At 42.9% G+C, this 16,748-nt stretch overlaps 1 protein-coding gene across 1 annotated transcript in view; it reads right to left on the bottom strand.

The window, feature by feature from the left end:
• The window catches only part of ATF7IP2 (activating transcription factor 7 interacting protein 2), a 106,261-nt gene extending 90,334 nt beyond the window's left edge, over positions 1–15,927 (bottom strand). Inside the window, exon 1 of the mRNA XM_059693147.1 lies at positions 15,834–15,927. The gene's annotated coding sequence lies outside the window, so the exon portion shown is untranslated. The remainder of the gene's footprint in view (positions 1–15,833) is intronic.
• Between the last annotated feature and the right edge of the window lie 821 nt (positions 15,928–16,748).

Genomic DNA, 16,748 nt, shown 5'->3' with positions numbered 1-16,748 from the left:
TTGCTGACTCATACAATAACTCTATATTTTTTGAAGAACAAATTGTTTTCTAAATAGTCTGGACCAATTTAAAATTGGGTTGTCTTTTTATATTCTAGATTCTCAATTTCATCCCACTGATATATAGGCTTGTACTTATACCAGTACCACATACTTGATTAATGTAGCTTTCTGGTAAGTTTTAAATTCAGGATGTGTGAGTCCTCCTGCTTATTCTTCATTCTGAAGATGGTTTTCGCTATTCTGAGTTTTTTGAACACATATATATACATATATTTATATATGTGTGTACATACATATGTATATATACATATATACATACATATACACACACACACACACACACACACACACACACACACCAGGGGCAGGGGTGTTCCCTCAGCCTAACCTGCACCCTCTCCAATTTGGGACCCCTCAGGGGATGTCCTATTGCAAATTTAGGCCCAATCCCAAGGATCAGGCCTAAACTGTCAATCAGACATCCCTCTCACAGTCCTGGACTGCTGGCTCCTAATCACTCACCTGCCTGCCTGCGTGGTGGGCTCTAACTGTCCTTCCTGCCAGACTAATTCCCCTTGCTGCCTCTGCATGCCAGCCTGATCACCCCTAACCGTCCCCCGCTGCCAGCTAGTTCGCAACCAAATGCCCCTCCCTCAGGGCCTGGTAACTCCTAACTGCCCCCCATACCAGCCTGGTCACCCCTTACTGCTCCCCCTGACAGCCCGGTCGCTCCCAACTTCCCCCTCTGCTGGCCTGGTCGTCCTTCACTGCCCCCCCCCCCCGCCAGCCTGTTCACCCCCAAATACCCCTCCGGCTGGCCTAGTTGCCCACAACTGTCCCACTCTGCTGGCCTAGTCACCCCAACTGTGCCTCCTGCCAGTCTGGCCACCCCTCACGGCCCCGCCCACTGGCTTCATCACCCCTCAGAGCCTGCTATTCAGTCGTTTGGTTGTCCCTCACTAACCCCCCTGCCAGCCTGGTCATAGGCAGACATCTTGTGAGGGCATGAGAGTAAATTTACATATTTCCTCTTTATTATGTAGTATTTAAAGCCTTAATAGTGTGTTACAGCTGTCCCCTTCTCCCCGAATTTTCTGCCACCACTCGTTCCAGTCCTGCCCTAGGTTTTCATCACTCTACTGTCTGTGTCCATAGGTAAGATATTTGGTTAATCTCTTCCCACTCCCCCTCTCCCCACTTCCCTCTGACACTCATCAGTCTGTTCCCTGCTACCATGCCATTCTACGTTATTCACCAGTTTATTTTGTTCATTAGACTTCTTGTTCATTTATTTTGAATTTTAGATTCAATTGTTGATAAGTATTAATTTCCATTTTGTTTTTCACTTTTTAAGTCTCTTTTCCTTCTTTTTTTTTTGTGTTCTTAAAATATATCCTTCAACATTTCATGTAATACTGGTTTGGTGGTGATGAACTCTTTTAGTTTTTTCTTGTTTGTGAAGCTCTTTATCTGACCCTCAATTCTAAATGAGAGATTTGATAGAAGGAGTAATTTTGGTTGTTGGTCCTAACTATTCCTCACTTTCAATATTTCTTGCCACTCCCTTCTGGCCTGGCAAAGTTTCTGTTGAAAAATCAACTGACAGTCACATGGGCAATCCCTTGATAATCGCAAATTTCTTTCACCAGAAAGGGGAAGTTTGCTGTCATCATTTCTTCAGAGGTTTTCAATAAATTGCTCTCTTTCTCTTCTCCTTCTGGTACACCCATAAGGTGAATGTTGATACACTTGAAGTTGTCTTCAAATTTTTGGATTATTTTTCTTTTTGCTCTTCTGGTTGGGTCTTTTTTGCATCCTCGTATTCCATATCATTGATTAGATTCTCAGAATCCTCTACTCTACTGTTGAATCCATGTAAATGATTCTTTATTTCAGCAAGTGTAAGCTTAATTTCAGACCAGTCCTTTTATATGTCTTTTGATATTCTAAGATCCTTGAAAGTCTCATGAAGGTCCATGAGACTTATAACCATGGTTTTCAACTCAGTGTCCAATGGTTTTCTTGCTTCCATTTCTTTCATTTGTGACATTAGTCTTCACATTTTGGCTGCTTCCCTGTGTCTATTTCTATGTTACTAGGTAGAGCTGTTATATCCCATGGAATTGGTAGAGTAGCCTTGTCATAGGTGTATTGTATGGCCCAATCACTCAGCCTCCCGAGTCATCCGAGCTGGGCACTCTAGGTGCACACCTGTGTTGGCAGTTTGCAGTCTTGTAGTTGATCCTTGATTGCTGTTGGTGTCACTGGGAGGTGTTGACCTCCAGGCCAATTGACAGTGAATACCAAATAGGACTACAGTGGGGGAGCTGCTGTGCAAGAAACACCACTATGATGCAGGACTTGCTTCAGTGAGGCTTTGGTGGGCGCTGAGTCTGCCTCTTTAGTGTGTTGCTTGTGGATGTATAGAATTGCAATCTGCTATTGTCAGAAGCTGTCCACTGGGTACACTGGCTGGGATCAGTCACTACTTGGGGCCATCTGGTAGGAGTTACAGAGGGAACTGTAGATGGCTGCTATTTGCTATTCGTATTGGGCTTGGAGGTGCCCAGGCGAGGCCCAGATGTAAAGCTGGTGCTAGTGTGGGACTTGGGACTTTTATTAGGTTCAGGGCACACTATCACCAGCTGTAGCTTGTTTGAGAGATTTTAGCAAAGTCTGAAACTTGAGCCAGGACATGCCATTCATATGGAAAAACCTGCTTCAAACAACTTGGGTGGGGATGCAAATTGGATCGGGCAGGGTCTCAGGGAATCCCCAGGGTGGAGCAAATAGTGCGCTCCAGGCTGATGGAGACGCATATATGGCTGCCAGTCAGCCCTGAGACAGGGGAGGTCACAGCACAGGAAGGTGATCTCTGCAAGCCCCCTACTGTGGGAGAAAGCTTACTCCTCAAGTTCCTACCTCAATGCCAGATAATCCAGTCCATCCCTGTTATGTGTCTGGGTCTCCCAAAGACACCTAGTGCTGGGACACCTAGTAAATTCATGAACCAGCCCTTTAAAAGGAACAACTGGGTCTCTAGCAGCCTCTGAGACCCTCAGCCACAATGCCCTATGGATTTTAGAGCCCAACATCAAGCACTTCTCTTCCAAGCTCTAGACCTCTGGGCTGGGGCTTGGGAGGCTGGGGTCCTTTGCATCTCAAGAGCAGTCTCTGCAGAGACGATCTCCCTCATGATTAAAATAATGGCATACATGGGTGTCATACCAGCCTGTTCACAATCTTCACCCCTCCTACCAGTTTTAATGCGTCCTCTTATTTAGTTCTCTAGTTACAGGACTTTCATTCAGCCAGCTTTTAGATGGTTCAGAATAATGGTAGTTCTGTATATTAGTTTTACTTTTGATGTCATTGTGAGTCGGCAAGTACAGTCATTTACTTACCCTCCCTTTTTAGTTCTTTCCCTCCATTTGAACATCTATATAAACTTCAGGATCAGAATAACAATTTCTGCAAACAAGCCAGGTGAGACTTTGATAGGGATTGTGTTCAATCTGTAAATCAGTTTAAGGAGCACTGCTATCTTAATTCAATCAATTATTCTGACCCATGAATATGGGATGTCTTTCCATTTATTTAGATCATTAACTTCTTTCAATATGTTGTAGATTTAGAGTAAGTTTTACACTTCCTTTTGATACTATTATAAATCAAACTCCATTTTTGGGTTGTTTATTACAACTATGTGAAAATTCAATGGCACTCTGAATACTGATCTTCTGTCATGCAACAATGCTGACCTTGTTTTTTATCACTAAAGAGGTGTTTTTTGTAGATTCCTTATGACCTTCTACATACAAAATCAATCCATCTGTCAATAGTATTATTTCCTCCTTTCCAATCTTGGTGCCTTCGATTCATATGCTTGTACAACTGTCGTATTCGATAGAGAATGTAAGTGGCAAGAGTAGATGATACTTGTCTTGTTATTGATATGGGGGAAAACCTTCAGTCTTTAACCATATATTAGAGGCCTGGTGCATGAGGTTTGTGAACTTGGGGGGAGAGGATGCCTCAGCCTCGCCTGTGCCCTCTCACAGTCCAGGACCCCTAGAGGAGCAGGCCTACATGGGCAGTCAGACATCCCCAAGGGTTCCTGAGCACTGCTGCAGAAGTGAGAGAGGGTCCTGTCACTGCTGCTGCACTCGTCGGCCATGAGCCCAGCTTCTGGCTGAGCGGCACTCCCCCTGTGGCAGCCCAGTGACCACCAGGGGACAGCTCCTGCGTTAAGTTTCTGCCCCTTGGTGGTCAATGCATGTCATAGCAACCAGTCATTCCACCATTCAGTCGATTTGCCCCTTAGCCTTTCATTATATAGGATTAGCTGTAAAATTTTTACTGATGCCCTTTATCATTTTAAGGAATTTCTAAGCGATACGTGCTTTGTTTAATATTTTCATCATGAAGGAACTTTAATTTTAAACAGGAAATGCTTTTTCAGTATCTAGCAATATTACTATAGTAGAGGCCCATTGCAGGAAGATTCCTGTAAGAATAGGGCTTCCTGCAGCCAGAGCAAAGCAGAGTAGGAAGCAAAGCCCGCTGAGGAGGGCTTCGCTCCCTTCTCCGCTGCCTCGCTCCCTCCTGTCTCCGCTGCCTCAGCTCCGCTCCATGTCCGCTTCCCTCGGCTCTGCTCCTGTCTCCGCTGCCTGGGCTGCCTCCCTTCTACACCGCGTTGCTCCCTTCTGCAGCGCTTGGCTTCCTTCCACACTGTCTTCAGTCTTCATTCTGCGTCTGTGTATGCAAATTAACTGCCATCTTTGTTGGGTTAATTTGCATACTCGCTCTGAATGGCTGCTGGGCATAGTGGAGGGACGGTCAATTTGCATGTTTCTCATTTATTAGTGTAGATGTTCTTGCTCTCTATTCTACTGATATGATACGTTACAATAATGTATTTCTGGATGGAAAACCAACCTTGCATTCCTGAGATAAATCCCACTTGGTCATGAAGTATAATCCTCTATGTTGCTGGACTAGAATTTTTATTTATTTTTTTTGTTTGTTTGTTTTTTAAATATATTTTATTGATTTTTTACAGAGAGGAAGGGAGAGAGATAGAGAGTCAGAAACATCGATGAGAGAGAGAAACATCGATCAGCCGCCTCCTGCACATCCCCCACTGGGGATGTGCCCGCAACCCAGGTACATGCCCTTGACCGGAATCGAACCTGGGACCTTTCAGTCCGCAGGCCGACGCTCTATCCACTGAGCCAAACCGGTTTCGGCTGTTTTTATATCAATACTAGAGGCCCAGAGCATGAAATTTGTGCACGGGAGCAGGGGTGTCCCTCAGCCTGGCCTGCACCCTCTCGCAATCCAGGACCGCTGGCTCCTAACTGCTGGCCTGCCAGCCTGCCTGATCACCAGTAACCACTCTGCCTGCCTGCCTGATTGCCCCCAACTGCTCTCACCTGCCAGCCTGATTTTTGCCCCCAACTGCCCTCACCTGCCAGCCTGATCACCCCTAACTGCCTCTGCCTCAGCCCCCACCACCATGGCTTTGTCCGGAAGGAAGTCAGACATTGTAAGATGGCAGGTTGACCTGGTCTAATTAGCTTGTTGCCCTTTTACTAGTATAGATAGAGTAAAAGGAACAGGATTGCTTAAAAGGGGGAGGCCTTTTTCAGCAGGAGGAGATGCTCTTAGCAGACAAAAACACATAATCCCTATATCTGGACTGATAGCCAGCCCTATGCACTATACTGCCAAACTGGTTATTAAAAAATTGAACCACTTTCTTACACCTTACACCAAAGAGCGGTTGCCCTTAAAACCCCTCCTCAGCCCCCACCTTAGGTTCTGCCTACCTAGTTCAACCAGTGTAGGTTCTGATTGGTCGGTTTCCATTCCAGTCAGCATCACAAGCTCTGCCTCCTAGGCAGACACTGGCTCCTCACAGTTCACCCAGATTTGGTTCTAATTGGTCGGTTTCTATGCCAGTCAGGATCTCTGGGCCTGATCAGAGAGGCGAGGCTGGTCAGCATGCCCTGCGGAGGCCTGGAGAGAAAAAGAGAGGCAAGGGCTGATCAACAGCTGCCACGGAGGCTATGGATCAGACCATGCTTCTCTCTCTGGGCCTATAGATCAGACCATGCTTCTCTCTCTGGGCCTCTCTCCGGACCTGATCCTCAGCCCCCTCAGCAGTCAGTGCTGGGTCACTGTGCCCCCAGCGGCAGCAGTCAGTGCTGGGTTGCCACAGCAAGCCAGGACTGACTGCAGGACTGAGTCCAGTCGGGCTAGCCTTCGGTCGTTTTGGATGTTACAGACCCTGGGTTTTTACATATTAGGATAAGTAGTCATGGATAACTCAACTCCTCTTCCAAGATGTCCTACTGAATTGATATGCCAGTAGAATGGAGAACAACGATTGAAGCTGTTAAAAATGGAGAATAACAGACATTTCAAGATTTTGCTTATTGTTGATAATGCTCCCAGGCATCTTCCTTTTACTGATGACATTCACCCCAATAGCAAAATGGCATTTCTCGCTCCAAACACCACCTTTTGATCCAACCAACAGATCAGGGAATCTTAGCAGCTTTTAAGGTCTAATACTTGAAGAGGACCTTTGCCCTGGTTATTGTTGCAACTGAGGAAGACACTGATGCAATTCTGGAAGAATCGCAACACCTATGACTGCATCAAGAACCTTGCTTGAGCTTGGGGTGATGACACCAAGAAGTATACTAGTGGCATCCGAAAGGCATTCAAGAAGTTCGTCCATGACTTCAACGAATTTGCCAAAAAACAGGAGGTTGCAAAAATAATGCTATGCTTGAGATGGCAAACAACTTTAACCTGGCTGTGGATGAGGATGACATTGAGGAGCTCCTAGAGGTGGTTCCTGAGGAATTGTCTGAGTTGTTGTAACTAGAACAGAAATGTATAACTAAAGAAGAGAAAAGGAAACTGTAGGAAGGAAAAAAAATGCCCCTAAGAAAATTCAAAACAGAAGTTTTTGCAAATCTCAATAAGCTCTTTAAAAAGTTTAAAAATACAAATTCTTGCACTTAAAGGTTTTCATTTATAGAGAGGAATGTTCTTGATGCATATCTGCTTATAAGCGAATCTATGATGAAGAAACAAACCAAGGAAATTACCAAGGACATATTTCTGAAGATTGACACCTCTTCAAGAAGAGCCTCAGGCACATGCTTCAGGAGGTATTTCAAATAAAGCATTATCATAGAAGATGACAGCTGCACTGATGTTACTGCCCCTCATGAAGATATTGATGATGATGACCCTGTGTAGGCCTAGGCTAATGCATGTGCTTTGTGTCTTTGCTTAAGTTTAAAAAAAAATAAAAAATACTGTAGTCTAAGAATATAAAGAAAATATCTTTGTACAATGTTTATTGTAGAACATTGTTACGAATTAAAATATTTAAAAAATTAGTTTGTAAAATAAGTAAGTTACAGATAAGCTAAGGTTAAATTTTTTTTTTAATTTTAAATAAATTTAGTATAGCCCAAGTTTACATTATAAAGTTTACCATAGTGCACAATAATATTTTAGGCAATCACATTCATTCACCACTCACTCACTAAATCACCCAGAGCAACTTCCATTCTTACAAGCTTCATTCATGGTAAGTGCTCTACATAGGCATAATATTTTTTTATAACATATTTTTATTATTCCTTGTCTATGTTTAGATACACAAATACAGTAAACCCTGGATGTTGTAGACCTTGATTTAACACGTTAAGCACCAAGCCTGTTTCTGTTTAGCCCACGATATCTGATTTCACCGATATGCTGGCAGCACCAGTGACTGACCAGTCTGGACGGAATGTACAGTGTCAGTCACCGGTGACTGACATGGCGCTTAACGTGTTAACAGACTTCTGATTTAATGGACAAAATTTCCAGTACATATGTCATGTGAAAATTAACACCCTGTTCATTTTTAAGTGCTTTTAACCAAAATTTGGGTATAATTAAATTAACAGGTTATTTTTGTTATTAATTTACCATTATTTTTAACAAATTTTAGAAAATAGGCCATATGTTGGGAAAAAAACCTCTAGTCATTTTACTAACATATATTAACATTACATATCTACAACTATAGTCCATATACTGAAATCCAAGAGTCACAACTCGTAAACAATGTTTGGCTAATGATTATCACATGATCATACCACATCGCCTGCAGTAATTGGTTCTATTGTCATATGGCATGGCTTTCTGCAGCAGTTTTAATCCCTCCAAGCCAATGTTAGACTGTGCTAAGTAATGTCCCAGCCATGCGCATTTGTTCACTCAAAGTGATTGGTGAATGCATGCGTTTATTAGACTTATTCAGCAGAAATTTAACATGCTATAATATACAAAACTTTTCTGGGAAATGAAACTTTTCCTACATACTTAATTTTAATTATACAAACATGTCTACATTAAGTAAAAGCAGGTTAACTAATTTGTCAATTTTTTAACATACACATTCAGAAAACCTACTTTGGGTTTTAATGGACACCCCTTCACCCAAATTAGTCCATAATCTCAAGGCCTTACTGTACTTATTGTGTTATAATGTATAGAGTATTTAGTACAGTAACATACTGTACAAGTTTCTAGCCTAGGAGCAATAGGCTATACCTGTGGTCAGCAAACTGCGGCTCGCGAGCCACATGCGGCTCTTTGGCCCCTTGAGTGTGGCTCTTCCACAAAATACCACGTGCAGGCGCGCATGTACAGTGCAATTGAAACTTCGTGGCCCATGCACAGAAGTCGGTATTTTGTGGAAGAGCCACAGTCAAGGGGCCAAAGAGCCGCATGTGCTCGCGAGCTGCGGTTTGCTGGGCCACAGTTTGCTGACCACTGGGCTATACCATACAGCCTGTGTATTAGCCTATGCCATCTAGGCTTCTGTAAGTTCACTCGATGTCTGCAGTCACAGGATCGCCTAAGGATGCATGTCTAAGAATGTATCCCACTGTTAAACATTGAACAACTCATGACTATAATCTCATTTTTTCAATTTGTATCATATCAATCTTTTAAAATACAAAACTACTTTATTCCTGGAATAAATCTCAGTCAAGATATGCCTTATTTTCCATGTTCCTGCATTCAATTTGCTAGCGTTTTATTTAGGGTTTCTGTACTGATGTTACAAGAAAGATGACTGTAAAATTCCTTTAGAAGTTTTGATATCAAGGCTGTGCTGGCCTCATAAGACAAACTGGAAAGTCTTTTTACCATCATCCAAAGAGTTTGTGTTTGCAAATATAGTTATTCGTCCTTAAAAGCTAGAAATAATTCACTATGCCATCTGGATTTGTAGTTCACTTAGTGGTAAATATCTTTAATTATGACTGAATTTTCAAAAACAGATACAGACCATTTCTTTCTGTTATTTTTTGTTTATTTTAATTGGTTTTTCACTTCAGGACAGTATCAAACTTTTTTTAAAAAAATATATTTTATTGTTGTTGTCTTTTTTTACAGAGAGGAAGAGAGAGGGATAGAGAGCCAGGAACACTGATGATGAGGGAGAAACATCGATCAGCTGCCTCCTGCATACCCCCCACTAGTGATGTACCTGCAACCAAGATACATGCCCTTGACCGGAATCGAACCTGGGACTCTTCAGTCCGCAGGCCAACGCTCTATCCACTGAGCCAAACCAGTTAAGGCAGAATCAAACTTTTCAATAGGACTTCAAATTTATAAAGAGTTTTCAAGTATCTCTAATATTTATAATTATGCAAGATTTGTAGTGCTCTTTTTATTCTTGTCAAGTTTTTCTATTTTTCTTGATCATAATTATTATAAATTTACCCATTTAATCAAATACTTTCAAAGAACTGATTTTTGGCTTTGCTTACTTTACATCATATATAGTGTTCCCTTTCATCATTCCCGCTTAATAATTCCATTGGGCTTGATTTGTTTTTCTAGTTCCAGCTTGCGATGAAATCTCAGTTGTTCAACTTTCAGTCCTTTTTCTAATTTTGCATTTAAAATCCTGCTGTAGTTGAATTCCACAAATTCTGATAAGCTCTCTCGTAATTACCATAGTTCAAAATGTTTTCTAACTTCCACTGTAATTTCTTCTGTCATCTGTAGGTTATTTAAAAATATACTAATTTCCAGATTTCCTATACTTTTGTTGTTGAAAATTAGCTTAATTCCACTGTAGTCAGAATATTCTCTGAATGATTTTAATCCTATAATATTTGTGGACACTAGCTTCATGGTCAATTTTTCCAAAAGCTCTATGTAGATGAACAGATGCAGTGTATGTCAATGACTACTTCTAATTTCTTAGTTGTGCTACTCACAATCTTCCAGCTATTAAACAGGAATGTTAAGGGTGACCTACTATGACTATAGATTAATCTACTTCTTTTAATTCAATCGCTGGGATGGTGTTTTTGTTGTTGTTCTTTTTTTTCCTTATATAGCTTGAAGCTATGAGCGCATGATTTTCTTCTATTCCTGGTAGTGGATGGGTATTTCTCATTACAAAATGGCTATCTCTAGTAATGCTTCTTGCTTAGATAGTACCTTAATACATTATAAACATGAAATAAAGGGCATTTCTTGTTCTATTTTTCTAAAATCCAAGGAACTAAATTTTTTTTAGTTACTTTTTCAAAAAAGTAAAAACTAAAAAAAGAAAACTTGAATCTAAGCTAGATTATATTAACTTACTCAAGCAAACAGTTCAGAGTCAGTATTTGAACTCACAATCTTAAGACTCAAAGAAATCTCATAACAAAAGTACAAATCAGGTAAGGTATTAAGAGACTGGTTTGCCTTAAGTGGTATATAATGGTCCACAAAGTGACAAAACTTGACCAATTTGAGTCAGGAAGACAAGCTCATAATGAGCATGATTTAATCCTTAGGGTGGTCTAAATATGGACCAACAGCATCAGCATCTTCTAACTGCTAGTAGGTATTGACTTTACTTCAGAAAAATTTTATCAGTGCAATCCTATCCTATATAATAAAGGCATAGTATTCAAATTGTCCCCTTGACTGGGAGTTGTCCTGAAAAGGAAAATGGGGGCGGAGTGAGGGGTGGGGGGGACTTGCAACCTAGTTCAGTATCTGGTTAAAACTGTAGTCTCATTACCCCACTCTCACTGACTTGGACAGAGCTGCACAGTCTAACCCAGCCGTGGGCAAACTACGGCCCGCGGGCCGGATTCGGCCTGTTTGAAATGAATAAAACTAAAAAAAAAAAAAAGCCCATACCCTTTTATGTAATGATGTTTACTTTGAATTTATATTAGTTCACACAAACACTCCATCCATGCTTTTGTTTCGGCCCTCCTGGTCTAGTTTTAGAACCCATTGTGGCCCTCGAGTCAAAAAGTTTGCCCACCCCTGGCTAACCCCAGGGCCCCGCCACAGCTGACTATGTCGGAGCTGTGGAGCATACCCACAAGGACCTGCCAAGACTAACTTGGGCGGAGCTGTGGGGACCCTTAGGGGCCTGCCACAGGAGGAGATATATAGGTGAGAGCCTCTCCACGAGTTCAGTTTAAGCTTTGGGCCTCTAGTAGTGTATAATAAAGCAGTATAAAATGCTCATAATGAAATATAGTTGTTTGTCAGCACTTAATGCCTAGTTACAATCACTTTTAAATAATTAAAACTTGTGTTTTTTTTAAGATCTCAGGGTATTTTTTCTCTAATCCTTGCCCAAGGACATGTTCTTATTGATTTTTAGGGAGAGAGAGGGAGGGGAGCAAGAGAAACACTGATATTAGAGAGAAACATCAATCAGATTCCTTCCATTCTCATGCCAAACTGGATGGAACCAGAAACCTATGTGCCTGACCAGAAACTGAATCCGCAACCTTTTGGTGTACAGATGCACACCTTTTGTAGATATAGAACAAACTTGCTTAATAAAACCTGCTTTCTGATGTAGCTAAACTTTTTCCAGCCCCGTGAAGCACCCCAACTTCTCTTTCAGGTAATTGTCAGCAACAGAGCAGTAAATATCAACATGAAGCACATTATTATTGTAGATCACACAGGGAGAACAAAGGGTAAAACATTTAACTGCAGCAGTGTTTCACTTTATTCTGCGCAATGAGAAAACTTGAAGTCATTTTCAAGGTCCACCATTTCTTCTTTTCATTTGGGTCAAGTTTCTAAGCATTCTAAATCTCTATTTTCCAGCTAATAAAAAGTAAATAGGATTCTACCAAGTCTCCTATCTACCTACTCCAGGACTTCTGTGAGGATCAAATGAGATGAGGCACGGGAAAATGCTTCACAGATATTCAGTTACAGTATAAAGTGTTTCCACCTGAGACTAGTCGTCACTAGGGAGAAGCCAGGTGTTGCTACTTGATGTCATTACCCAGACGGTTGAACACTTAGCCTATTAGCCTTTCATATTAGCCTAGCACAGTGGTTTTCAACCTTGGCTGCACATTAGAATCACCTAGGAATCTTTTTAAAATCCTGATTTCCGGGCCTCATCCTCCAGAAATTCTGTTTCTTTGTTATTAATGGTGTGGCCCCCACCCCATAACAAAGAAACAGAATTTCCGGAGGATGGGGCCCAGAAATCAGGATTTTAAAAAGATTCCCAGGTGATTCTAATGTGCAGCCAAGGTTGAGAACTACTGGCCTAGCATATTAGCTACCTGTGGGGAGCGGGCCTAAGGACATCCTTAGGACATCCCCTGAGGGCTCCCAGACTGTGAGAGGGGGCAGGCCAGGCTGAGGAATCCCCCCACAAATGCACGAATTTTCGTGCACCGAGCCTCTAGTACGTATATACATATACTGTCCAACTGCCGGTTTAGGCCCAAACCCTACAGTTGGACATCCAACAGCTGGACAGCCCTCTTGCAATACAGGACCACTCACCTGCCTGCCTGCCTGCTCGCTCCTAACTGCTTGCCTGCCTGCCTGCTCAGTGCAGGTCATAGTGACCGGTCTTTCCGTCATAATGGTCGTTTAAGCTTTTATATATATATAGATACTTAAATGAATACTTGACATAAAAATAAACCTCTGGAAAGCCACCAAGGGTTGTTCTTTCCTTAATAAAAAGTATCAGAAAAGGCCTCAACAGCTTTTGCTATAGCTTTTCCATGTCAACAGCACTATACACACTAGAGCCTCAAAGGTGTACTATGGTACCACATTTAGTAGATACATACAGTGTCTCTGTTAAAGTGGGCAAACAAACATGAGCTATGAGAGGTAGGTAGGCCTAGAGGGGATATGTGAGAGATCTGACATACCAGGACTAATCATAAACACCCACAAACAACGAAGAAAACCACATCAGACCCAAGAATGGCAGGGGGCAGACTTGAAACCTCTTCCAAGATGTGGTCTGATAGCACAGCACATTATCTGGGTAGGGCAGCCTTGAAGGTTCTTGTCTAGGGACATTCCAGCCAGGGGTATAAATCTTCTGAAATCCCAAGTAAGCGGGGCAGTTGGTTCTTTCAGCCAGCTGAGCTGCCCACTCAGATTATATCTAAATGGATTCCTTTTCTGGAAATAAAACTCTTGCCTGCTTTTGCTATTTGTTGTCTTTTGTTTGAATTCTTTCCTACAACCAAGGCAAGAAACTATAGCAGAGAGGCCACCTCTAACATCTCTATACAATTAATGATTAAGTCTAGGACGATCCCTCAATCCTTAGAAATTTAATTAGTTCAAAAATTCAAATTATACCTGACCTCCCCAGAGAATGGCGGTGATTTCTGCTAGTTATTGCCTGACTACAATCTGTCTGTCCTATTTAGACTGGTAAAGTTGAAGAGGGATAAGAAGTTACCTGAGACTATAGTAATGCATTTTAGAGATAGGGATTGAAGTTTAATAAAGACTCAGAGAAAGTAAAAGTACTTAAGATATATGAGAGAATTAGAAGAATATGGCTATTTGTATTTTATATGTAATATAATCTCACTCAATTTAATGAGAACTAAAAAATTTTGTGTATTTTTTTAATTTTTGTATTGATTTCAGAGAGGAAGGGAGAGGGAGAGAAACATCAATGATGATAATCATTGATTGGCTGCCTCCTGCAAGCCCCCTACTGGACATTGAGCCAGCAACGGGGACATGTGCCCTTGACCAGAATTGAACCCGGGATCCTTCCCTCTGTAGCCAGATTCTCCATGCTCTGTGGCAAACCAGCTAGGGCTTGTGCATTTAAAGTTATAATTTATTTTCATTTTTATCAACTATCCAATATATTAAAATTGGATCACATCAACTGAAATTAATTTCATCTGTGCACACCCACTATAAGAGAACTACATGATATGCACAGGCAAAATGCAGGGATGGTGCAGTATTTTCATACCAGAATTAAAGATATTAAGTATCAGATAGTATAATGGAGCTGAGGGCTGAGGTAAAGTACAAGGGTCAATAAGGTAAGCAGAGCAGATACTGGTGTATCTAAGTACACCAGTTCTTAAAAGACTCAAAAGCATTTCCAAGAAGACACTGTTTATCCATTTCTGCCAAGGCAGAAGACTGAGAGTTAGGAACATTAATTTGATTAGGGTCAGATTCAGCATTTGTAAAAAATGAAGGGTAAACTAAGGTGGCATAAATCACAAAAGCTTAATTCACTGTAATCAGTCCTTCATTCAGATGCTTAATTTTTGCATTTTAAATAGCTTTCTTGTGATATAAATTACCTTGACTATTCTTCCCCATTTGGCTTGCAAATAGTTCCGTTACAGGTCATTTAAGTGAATATGTAACAAAATCATAATGAAAAGAGTAGTTAGGTCCCAATCTAAAAAATCAGTCCATTTAAGTGTATATAATTCTTCTAGATCTTGACCACTCGTCAGTGTCTCACCAGACACCCAATCTGTCGGTGCCTTGATCTTGGGACTTCGGGCCTCCAGAACTACGAGAAATAGATTTATGCTGTGTAACACCCAAAACAAAACCTAGCTTGTCATAAAGCAACCTGTGCTGGCTTATGCTAGAAACTTCACCCTCAACATAGTAACGTGGAAAAGTGGAAGTCAAGTTTTCAAGTATAGCAAGGTTTTCGAGAGACAAAGCAAAAAGAATGGTTTCCTCTGTCCTGGACCTTTCCTAACTTGCCCAAACTGAGGTAAAGTAGGTGTGGAAGGGACTATAAAGGGATGGTCTTTTTAATCCCCCTACCCCCCAATTTACAAACATGGACTTTTATGTTGAAGAAAGACTATCTTTGCCTGTACCCAGCTTTCAACGTTAAATTATAGCAGCGCAACAAGTGGTTGTGCTCCAGGTTGTTATACTAACAAAGGCATCTTGCTCGGGATTGTATGTTATTCCTAACCCCACGTATCGAGCAACGCCTCCTCACCACCTGGTGAGATCCAGCTAACTGTCCTGGCACCAGGTTCTGCAGCTGACTCTGACTAACACTCAAGGAAACTGGGTAACGGACGACCAACACTGGGGCTGGGGACTCCATTGCATCCATTAGCGCCTAAAAGTAGTAGTAGTCCGACGCAGACCAAAGCTTTACTTACCCGACCAGCAGGAAACCCTGAGGCCAAGTCCCTCCGCGGCCCCGACTCTCGCGCCGGACGCTCCAGCCGGAGCCCAACACCGCTCCCCCTTAACCCGCCGCCGGCTCGAAAGGTGGGTGTAGTAGACGCATCCTTCCGCCCTTCACGGAGTCTTCTCGGCCAGCTCGGACCCCGGCGCCTCCGTGAGCGCCTCCCCGAGCGCCTCTCGGCCAGCGGAGCCCCAACCGCCCTCTGCTCGCGCAGCGCGCCACTCGAGTCCTCGACCGGCCCGGCTCTCAGAGACGCTCGCGGTCCCCGCGAAACTGCCAAACAGACGACCGGGCCAACCGCCACTCACTCGCCCGGTCCCCACGTACCTACCACAGCGCCCTCCGAGCGGCCGTTGCTCACGCCGCAGCCGCTTCCAACCGCCACCGCCGCGCACTGAAACGCTGCCGAGGGGGCTGCGCAGAGGTAAGCCTTCGGGGGCCCGCCCCTCTGGACTCTGGCCAATGGCAGCACGAACGCGCGCCAGCCCGGCCAATCAGAGACGATCAGGTGGAGTGGGCGGGGAGAAAGCGGGCAGCGAGATGGAAGTTGCCTGAGGGGCCGGCCAGTTCTGGTCCCTGAGGGCTTTTTCCCATCAGCCCTTTGGGCCTAATGGCCGAGTGGAGCGACCAGGTGCCGGAGCTGATTTGAGGTGATTCCCGGGACGGTTAGAAAGATTTTCCGAAAATCGTTGATGAACTTTTACAAAAAGCCGCCAGTCGGCCGCAGCTTGTCAATTCGAATTTTTAAAGTATTGCATTTAAGTGTCACATGTCTTTTTTAAAAAAATACATTTTTATTTATTTCAGAGAGGAAGTGAGAGGAAGAGAGAGAAACATCAATGATGAGAGAGAATCATGATGGGCTCAACCTCCTGCACAACCCACACTGGGGATCCAGCCCGCAGCCTGGGCATGTGCCCTGACCCGGAATGCGGCCATGCCCTCCTGTTCATAGGTGGAAGCTCGCCCACTGGGTCAGGCTGGCCGGTCTAAATATCACATTCCTTCATTATGCAGGTTTTTGTTGTTGTTGTTGTTTTTTAAATATATTTTTACAGAGAGGAAGGGAGAGGGATAGAGAGTTAGAAATATCGATGAGAGAGAAACATCGATCAGCTGCCTCTTGCAAACTCCCCACTGGGGATGTGCCCGCAACCAAGGTACATGCCCTTGACTGGAATCGAACCTGGGACCCTTGAGTCCG

Source organism: Myotis daubentonii, chromosome 4, assembly GCF_963259705.1.
Source record: "Myotis daubentonii chromosome 4, mMyoDau2.1, whole genome shotgun sequence".
NCBI classification, from domain to species: domain Eukaryota; kingdom Metazoa; phylum Chordata; class Mammalia; order Chiroptera; family Vespertilionidae; genus Myotis; species Myotis daubentonii.
Note: the sequence above shows the minus strand (reverse complement) of the source record. Positions and strands in the feature narration are given on the sequence as shown.